Source organism: Zingiber officinale, chromosome 11B (genome assembly GCF_018446385.1).
Source record: "Zingiber officinale cultivar Zhangliang chromosome 11B, Zo_v1.1, whole genome shotgun sequence".
NCBI lineage: Eukaryota > Viridiplantae > Streptophyta > Magnoliopsida > Zingiberales > Zingiberaceae > Zingiber > Zingiber officinale.
The window spans coordinates 70,001,871-70,012,210 of NC_056007.1; the positions used below are offsets into that span (position 1 = coordinate 70,001,871).

General features: G+C 35.9%; 1 non-coding gene across 1 annotated transcript; it reads right to left on the bottom strand.

Moving 5' to 3' along the window:
• Positions 1 to 9,605: 9,605 nt before the first annotated feature.
• LOC122035502 lies at positions 9,606 to 9,711 on the bottom strand. The gene has a single exon (XR_006127050.1). It is a non-coding gene; the product is annotated as a small nucleolar RNA R71 (small nucleolar RNA).
• Between the last annotated feature and the right edge of the window lie 629 nt (positions 9,712 to 10,340).

A 10,340-nucleotide genomic window follows, 5' to 3' on the forward strand; every position in this document is an offset into this window, starting at 1 on the left:
ATCCAGATCCTTGATTAAGATCAATACCTTCAGATCAGATTTTGAGTGACTTTTCACCGTTAATCAAGATCCAAATCATTCTGAGTCGTCCATCACAGATATGATCTGATTGAAATTGAGAAGCTACAGTGCTTCATCCTTCGTCGACTTCTCCACAGTGCTGTTCACGGAGCACACGGAGACGCGAGATTCCGACCCTGATTCCATCTCCGACCATCTTCTCAAGCGACGTCCTTAGCGGGGATCTTCAAGGTAGTTGCTAGACTTAGATCCCGATCATCTGGAGCCGTCGGCGAGCGTTCTTTCCGGTGAAATCCTATTTTATGCGATTCTCTATTTTCACACAGATTCGACAACGTTCCTCCGATCTACGATTCTCTTCCCATCAGCGACATTTGGCGGCGTTCATTCGGTGTTCCTGAGCTCCATCCGACGACAATCTACCATTCACAGCATCATTCCAGATTCAGAGATTTCGGGTTGCAGAAATCCATATTTTCGGCCATTTATAGGTTTCGGGTTGTTTCTAGCTTATTGGAGGCGTTACTCTGGTGTTGCTGAGCAATCCTAAAACTGAGACGCAGCTGAGGTTCTTCACTGATGACCGGAGTTGGGTGTTCTCATCTCCGGCTTCTTGTGTGATGGCAAGAAGTGTTGTCTTGTGTAGATTGATTGTGAGTTGGATCGATTTATTTCACTTTGCTACTATTTTTCTAGCTAGATCATATTTCTTTAGATGTTTGTTATGTTCTTATTAAGTAATCTAGCATTTCTTTATCTTGTTGAAGTTTAATTCATGTTAAGTAGTTAGAATTTCATTGATGCAAATTAGTTTACGACTTGTTTAAGCTTGGTTAATTGTTAGGTTGCTAAGTTTTAAGTTAGGGTTTAAATTTGTGCTTTAGATCAGATTTATCTTATGTCTTGTTATGTCATTCACTATTTTATTCAATGCTTTAGATTATATTTTATTTGAGTCGTGCTATTTCATTATTATTTTAAGTGTGTTGATGATGAAATTCATTACGTAGTGTGATAATGCGTATGGATTAATCGGTGACACTTAGTTAGATTTTACTATTGCTTTAGATTAGTTTTGTATTCGCTTTTCTTTTCATTTATTTAGTTTACAATCAAAATCCAAAACCCCCAATTCATATTGAAAACCCCAAAAATAGTAATAACATATGGTCCTAAGTTTACCATCCGATCGTTGCTTTCATTGGAGACGACCTAAGTCATTTCTATGCTACATTAACGTAGAAGGGGTTCAGTACTAAATTCTTTTGATCTCGTAACATGACAAAAATGGGCTTATCAATGTCCCATGAGAGAGGTAAGGAACCTAGGCCTTATACTCATATTCATCCCAACTTTGCTCTTAACATGATGCGATCAGGTTTATTGATTTCGACAATTCTCCCAGTCGTTCCTGCCTCTGGGGTAACTCTGGGCGCGCCGGCGTCCTCCCCGTCTTCCCAGGTTCCCTCTTCTTCTCTTCCTATAGTGAGAGCTAAATCTTCTAGTTCAGTCTTTCAAGATGTTATTGCTGGCCCAAATATTGGTTCTTGATGTGCGTAGATTGTATACACTTGTTAGCATGTTTTGACTCACATTCACATACTTTGTACATGCTTTGTCTATGTATTTTTGTACTTCCAGCTTTCCTTTTAGCATATTTACTCTTTTTGTTCGGAGATATGTTTTTGTACAATTTTTGTACACAGGAGTCGAATTTGGTGAAGATTTCATGTTCAAGGCCAAATCTATAAGCAGAGCAAAGGAGGAAGGCATCATTCTTGAACCTCACACGACCCTGCCATGGGGGGTTGCCCTGGCCGTGTGAAGATTTCTAGCCATGTAGCTGAAACAGAGAAGGAAGTTGCCACGGCCGTGTGAACCTCACACGACCGTGTCAAGATATGGAGCCAGCAGGGGCAGGTCGTGTGTAGTACACGGTCATATTAGCATTCCAGTGTTGAAGACTTACATGGTCGTGTAGATCTACACGACCGTGTAAGGTTTCCAAAGGAGAAAAATGACATGGCCGTGTGAACCACACGGCCGTGTAAGGTTTCCAGAAGAGAAGAATGACATGGCCTCACTACAAGAAAATCCTCATTTAACAACACTCAAACGACAACGATTTTATACCAAATTGTTGTCTTTTTAACTTTTAACAACGGTTTTAACAAAAACCGTTGTCTTTTAGTAGTTATTTTGGCCTACGACAACGGTTTTTAAAAATCGTTGTATATTTTGGGGCTACGACAACGATTTTTAAAGGATACGACAGCAGCTTTTGAAAACTGTTGTCTATATGTGCTTTTTTAGGGATTACAACAACGACTTTTGAAAACCGTTGTCTATTAAGTGTTGTTGAATGTCGTTGTTTTTTTTTCCTTCGTTGTTTTTTCGCCTTCGCCATATTTTGCCGCCGTGTTTTTTCTTTCCCTCTCCCCGAAATTTTTTGCCGCTGTGTTTTTCTTTCTTTATCTCTTCACACTGGCGAACCTCATCTAGAACCCCTCCTCGCCTTCTCTTCTGATCCTCTTCGCTTTCGCCTCCACATCCCATTGATCCATCGCTCCTCGTCTCCTATGCTGTAGAACTCTAATCTCAAGGTAAAGTTTACGATTTCTCATGATTTATGTGATTTTTTTGTATGTGTCTGTGTGTTTTTTTTTTTACTTTTCTGGATAGATCTGATTATCTTTGCTACAGATCTCGCCATGAAGAGGGGGAAATCGAAGACTGATGCTCCCAAGAAGGCTATCATCACAGTGTTAAACTTTAACTTGAAAGATGAGAGAAACAAGCAGAATGAAAGAGAAGAGGGGGATTGACACTTGTGTAGGGTTAGTTGTGGTTAAGATTGTTTAAAAATTGCTGTCCTCAAGCGTCCAGTAAGCTCTTTCAAACTTCAGAATAAAAAGATAGATTCGATCAATTACTTTACTCTATTATGAACAATCTCACTATTTTATTGGCTTTTGGTTTCCCGTACTTTTGAAGTTTGGACTTCTGATAGTTTCAAACTCGTATATGAAACTTAGAAACCTATTCTATATTTGGGTTATCAATTGTTGATGTTGGTGTTGTTGTTATTCTGTCAAGCTAACTTCATACTATAAGGCAATATTCATCAACTATTTTCCCTCCATGGGCACATTGATTTGGAGGAAGTTGAATTTTATTTCTTTCTAATTAACCATGGCTGTGAACCTATCCTCTGGTTCTCTTTACAATTTTTTTTTCCTTTTTCTGTTTATTCTATGAGAACATTTTGTTTACTATCCTGATTGGTCTAAGATTCCTTCATTATTTTGTCTAGATTAAGAAGACTGTACTCTTCTTTCTGGAGCAACAAGGAATTATTGCACACGGGATTCAAGAGTTGGGAGAGGAGCGTACTATACTTCTTGAGCATCCAGAGATATCTAAGCTATATCTAATCTGCAAGAAGCATATATTGAAGTTGGACATGATCTTTTAAAGCTTCTCAGATTTGTAGATATGAATGCTACTGGGATTCATAAAATTTTGAAAAAATTTGATAAACGATTTGGCTACAAATTCACTGATTACTATCTAAGTACTAGATCAAATCATCCTTATTCTCAGATACAACAAGTATTTAAGCATGTGGTAATATGTTTGCCTTTTTTCAACATTGTCCTTCCAATCATCCTTCTTAATTCTTGGTATCTTGCTTTTGCTCGTGGTAATTATTGTTAAAAGGCTACATATTTTGAATAAATAGGGTATTGCAGCTGTTGTAGGAGCCTTGTCTCGCAATCTTGTTGAGCTTCAAGAACGCCAAGGAAGTTATCTCTCTCTTTATGATCAACCCTCAACAGCTATGGTGGTATGATATATTTTTGTTAATTGAGTGTCAATGCAATACCAATTTTGTTTCAGCCATACATATGTGTGTGTGTCTATATATTTTTGTAATAAACTATCTTATCAATATTTGATATTTTTAGACCTTTATTTATTTTTTAATTTTTTTGGCATCATCAAGTGCAAGACCCTTTCATTTGCTTAATACAAGCATCAATGGAAAAATTGACTCGCTCTACAAATTTCTTGAAATTCTTGGGACAACATGCACTTATCCAAGAAGCTGAGGAACATGTTGATGGGAGAAGATATCACTTTGTGTCACTTCTTTTGAACTTGGTTAATACTTTTCTTTATATGGTCAACACTTATATCATTGTGCCAACTGCTGATGACTATTCGATGAGCCTTGGAGCTGCTGCAATAGTTTGTGGGATCATTATTAGCTCTATGGCTATAGCACAAGTGTCCTCTTCAGTTTATTTTAGTGCATGGTCTAACAAGTCATACTTCAGACCTCTGGTATTTAGCAGCATCGTACTCTTTTTGGGCAACGTTCTCTATGCATTGGCCTATGATCTCAACTCCTTGACAATTCTTCTCATAGGTCAACTTATGTGTGGGATGCGTGGGTAAGTGAATTGTTTGTTCTATTTCACTTTTATGACTATTCTGTGGATTCAGTAACCTACCATTTCACCATTCTAGTAACTTACTCCCTCTTGTGGTTTGTTAGGTGTTATTTGTGATTGATTATTGAATTTCTGTCATCCTTTAGCAAAGTCCTGCCTTAGAGGATGGGCATTGGTGATTGACATTTCATTCTATTTCTAAAACCAATATAGAGAGTTGTGTCAGACAAAAATAATATGATGAATTTGTCTATCTTGTATAAAGTTTCTTTTGTTTCTAGTTTCTCCCTTGGCATCAGCAAGGTTCAGTAATATTGATTATGGAATAGTGATGTGAAGTTCATACATTATTTTATGCTTTTAGACTACTTTTTGTAAGCAAACTAACTAACAAACTCGTGAAATTAAAAGTCCAAACTACTACAGGTCCACAGTCACTTTCTAGGATTAGAATTGAATGAGCATAGGCTATGTCTAAACTAGACTCCTTGAAGAAAGTGATCCTGTCACTGTTGATCTACCTCTTTACTATGTGTACAAATGGAGTATATTTTCTTTTGTCTTCTTCTGCGATCTGCTCCTACAACCTTCTATTCTAATAGATTCTCAACTTTTCAATATTTAGAATCTCCAGATACCATGTGAAGTATTAAGAAATATATAGAATTCAATGAAATTTGAAGTTAGACATTTGTTAAAGTCTAATTTCTTTGAGAGTTATCATAATTTAACTTGTTTAAATTTCATACATTTAAAGAGACTTAGTATTTATGTTCCAAATCCTTCTCTTGTATTTCTTGTTTGTTGGAGTGGAGTCGGATTGATGCACTGTCCATGGGTTTAAGGTCACATGTTTAAATCAAATATTGTTGAACCTAGTGCGCATCCAAAACTGGTGCGTACCCAATTTGATATGATCTTCAGATAACTTGGTCTAGTGAAACTGATAGTTGGTCTCAATTATGGCATGTCATAATACAAGAGCTGAAATGTCGCTTAAATCTCATTGCACTGTGAAAGAGGGAATTAAAAAAAGAGGGAATTAAAAAGGAAATCTGTTTCGAGTTCAGTGGTCATATATAGAATTCTGGACAAGATTATATCAAAAGCAAAAATAATATATTAGTTATATATACTCCCAAGAAGGTTGATTATCCAAAATTTACATTTCCAACTTCATATAGCATTAGTAGGCATTGAAATTGAGAATAAGAAAATATAAGTAGATAACAGCTAGGGTTGTTTTTCTTTAAATTGTTAATTTCCTTATCTTGAGTCCAATTACTCTCAACTCCCTAAACTAAATCAAGTAAATGACAAGAAGTTCTATTATTTTCTTAATATTGTCTATTTGTCATATGTTAGTAAATTGAGGACTCACAATGTGGATACAAAAAGTTTTTTATTATCATGTTGTGCACACACTTTTAATCTCATGTTCATTTAAATATGGTATTAGGTGTTATGGATGAATTGTTTAAGGTTCTTGAAAACCTATAATATAACAGCTTGGGCACAAGATGCACTTATTCCATGTAAAATAAATGGTGGACGTTGAAAATTTCAGTGTTTTTCAGTGGGATCATATTCAAGTTTTCAAATTTACTTGTTCTAGATATAAATACTATTTGTCTTGTTATTCCACATGCTTTGAGTAGGCACGGTGATGGAACCATGCTGAGCAAAAAGTAGCTAGCTAATTAATTAATGTTTCATCAATGGCAAACCACGCATTCATGATTCTAATTCTCTATCTGTAATACATTATTTTATTCTCAAGCATCCATGACCACATCATCAAATTATGTCTATGTATGTTTACTAAATGCATCTTTCTTTCTATTATTAACATGTATCATTCTCTACATAAAGCTAAAATTTAGCCACTACCCCACTGTTTCATACACTTGCACTAACATGATATCATCTACCAATTCTCTTTAAATGCTCTCCGATGTCGATCTCTCCATTCACTCATTTCAGCACCAACAAAGAGCTAGCTTCATATACATCAACAATCATCCTATTCTTCAGGTAAGATATATAGATAGACTTTTGTTTTTTAAATTTTCTTGTTTACCTGTGCTATCGATGTTGTTTTCTTACATGTAGAACTACAATGAATGGAAAGAAAGGTAGCAATATTCAGATCGACATTTGCTTGGCGCCAAACTCAACACCACAATCAGAAAGCATGAAGAAGTCTACCAAGGATCATAATGGCAAAGCCACAATACCAATGAGGAAATTTATGAGGGATGTGTGGGAGTTTGCCGAAGAGGACACAGACAGGGTGACCTTTTCCCTCAAGGTTGGCTTGGCTTGCCTCCTCGTCTCCCTTCTCATTCTCATCCAAGCACCTTATCAAGTCTTCGGCACCAACTTCATATTGGAAAAGGTTGGTATGAAAAAATAAGTGAGAAAGTGGAGTCCAATGAAATCCTACAAGTTGAAGATTGTGATGAGACTTGGGTTGATAATAATTAAGTGCAATCCTACATGGCATGAATCACCATTATAAGTTTCTAGTCTTTTGGCTATTGCTCATTAGTTGTAAATAGAGTTTATTTTTTTATTTGTATTGAGATAAATTTTATTTGAACACGAGACATGTTTCTTCTTTTGTGATTGTAATTCTTGTATAAGTAACATTTTGAATGATATTGATGTGGGGAATATTCATTCTTTTGTGATTATGATTTTTTATTATATATTTATATTGAAATATGATATATTGGTATTAAAAGATAATAATTTAAAAGACAACGGTTTAAAATCATTATTGTTGTCTATCACCCTCAAAGACAACAGTTTAAAACCGTTGGCATAGCCCCCAAAAACGGTTGTAACTAGTAGAAAAATACACTAAACAACAACGGTTTTAAACCGTTGTCTTTTCATTCAAAGACAACGGTTTTAAACCGTTGCAAAATTGTTGTCTTTTCATTCAAAGACAATGGTTTAAAACCGTTGTCGTAGCCCCCACTTTTAACAACACTGCCAATTACAACGGTTTTAAAGGGCCTACGACAACGGTTTTTAACCGTTGTCTTTTAATGTTTTTGTTGTAGTGTGGTCGTGTAGATCTACACGGCCATGCAAATATAGCAGATGCTGGGTGTACCACGGCCATGTCTCACACACGACCGTGTGAGTTGTGCAGAGAGGGAAGTGAGGCAGGCTATGTGAACCTCACACGGCCGTGCCTCGGGGCTGTGTGGCGCCCAAACCTCACCTCTATATAAGCTTTCCTCCTTGATTTGAAAGGGGATCTTCTCCCTTTTGGGGAGAAAGAAAGATTTGGCCGATTCCTTTCATTCTTGGGTGGATTTCTGGGCGATCTAAGGGATGATCTTCACTGATTCGACTCCAAGATCGAAGGATTGGATCCGAAGACCATTCTTCTCCGTAGATAAGTTTTCTTTCTCTCTTTTCTTGGATTTGAGGGTTTAGAAATGCTTGTAATCTTTGTTTCTTTCGGATTCTTTCTTCGATTTATGGAGTAGATATCTTGTTCTAGGATGGAAGGAGTATTTGTAAGGAAACCATGAGGTAAAACTCTTGTGGATATGCCAATTTTCCATTTCTATGATTTTGTCATATTTTGTATCTATTTGATCTTGTGTGGAATGTTGTGATTGTGCTTAATTACCATGCTTGATTGAATGTTTGGATATCTTGTGGATCTTGTAGAGATAATTCTTCATTAGATTTTCCGAGGGATCTTCGTGACAGGAACATGCCCGTGTAAGGACATTTGAGGGATTATCTTGAAGGAGAAATTAGGTATTTCAAGAGGGTAGGATAGATTTATGCATTAATCTTTATATCTTAATGGGTTGATGAGTGATGGATTCTTATGTTGATTTTCCGAGGGACGCTCATGGCAGGCAAGCTTGTGTAAGGACAACATAGATTCATTCCTAATTGATCAATCTAGGTATAGATTTCAGTCCAAGGTCGGTTCTCTATTGCAAGAGAGAACCGACAACCTTCTACAAATGATGGATAATTGAGAAAAAGGATTTGGTAGATCGTTTACATTGAAGAACCTTACAAAGAAACCAAAACTCCTAGAATAACCCTTATCATTGCCTTTATTCTTGTTGCCTATTCTTTCATTCTTTTGTTTACTTTTCATAGTTACACCTAGACTTTGTTAATCCATTGATTTGTTGTCTAGCTAATTCATTTTGAGATATTATTAGTGCTTATTCCAGTCCTTGAGGATACGATAATCTTTTATATTACTTGCGATATTTCCGTACACTTGCAGAGAGACAACAAGTTTTTGGCGCCGTTGCCAGGGACTGCGCTATAACATTAGGAATTATCAATTGAATTAGACTAAACATAACTTTTCTTTTTCTTTTCTTTAGCATAATTGAAACTAATCTTTAGAATTCTGTTTTCATCATTTGCATATCTTTCTAATTCTTGACAATTCTTTTTGTTGCAATTCTAATTCTAATTCTAACTTTGTATTCTTGATTTCTAGCACTCTAATCTAACTTTTCTCTATTTTCTCTTTTGATTTAGTTTCTTTCTTCTTTTCTTTTGTAAACATATCTTACAATCTTTAGCATATGAATTATTCTAGACATATTTCTTTTCCCTTTTGTCTTTTCTTTCTTGTTTTCATTGTGTACTTTCTTTCTTGCAATTTAAACTCTGCATTTTCTTTCTTGCTTTTTATTTCTTGTCTTTGATTCTTCATTTTATAATTTTTTTTCTTGAATATCCATGAGCACTAACATGTCAAGCAGGCCCATGAGAAATTTTTCTACACCATTTTCTGCAAGATTTTTATCTCCCATTGTGCAACCTCAAATTGAAGTAGAAAGTTTCCAACTAGACCCAGAGTTAATTTTCATGATACAAGGTCACAAATTTGAAGGAGAAGTATTAGAAAGTCCTTATCTGCATCTTGAAATATTTGTAGAGATTTGTGATATGGTGAAATGTGAAGGAGTGTCATCAGATGCAGTTTGATTAATGACATTTCCTTTCTGTATTAAGGAGAAAGCAAGGACTTGGTTATATTCTCTCCGTCCTCAAAGTATCACAAGTTGGGAACAATTGGAGAAGCAATTTCTGAATCATTTTTTCCTCCAAGCAGAACAGTGTATATGAGGAATTGCATAACAAATTTTGCTCAAACATATGGAGAATCATTGTTTGAAGCATGGGATAGATTCAAGAGTCTTCAAAGACAGTGCCCTCATCATGGTTTTGAAAAATGGTTGATTCTACACATATTCTATAGGGAAATTTCTTTTTCAGACAAGAGTATATTGGATTCATCAGTTGGGGGTTCTTTATGGATAAAAGTGTAGATGAAGCATATACATTAATTGATCAAGTGACATTGAACCTCCATGAATGGTCGAACATAAGTTGGATGAAATCTCCCTCAAACATTCAAGAAGTGCAAGCCATAAATGCTATAGAGCCTGCCAAACAAATTGTAACTCAACCATCTATGAGTTTTGAAAATCACAAGTCACAGAACGGGGAGTTCAAACATTTGGGGGCAAAGATTGAAAGTATTGTTTCAAAATGGTTTAAAAAATATCCCCCTCCTTCGTAGACAAGATCTAGTGAAAAGTGTGATGATGTTGAGTTGAAAATTGGAAAAAATCATGAAGAACCTCTGAAGAAGGACATGTTTAGAATTGAGAAGAAGAATAATAGAAGACCACATGAACTCAGTTCCATTATTCCAGGAGGTTCCCAAATGCCACAAGTACCTTTCCCTCAACGATTGATCATACCAACACTAGATAAGCAAGTTGAATCTCCTCCACAAGCTAAAAGGGAATATGGAAATTAGAAGTACCTTTCCCAAGACCTTCACTAAGG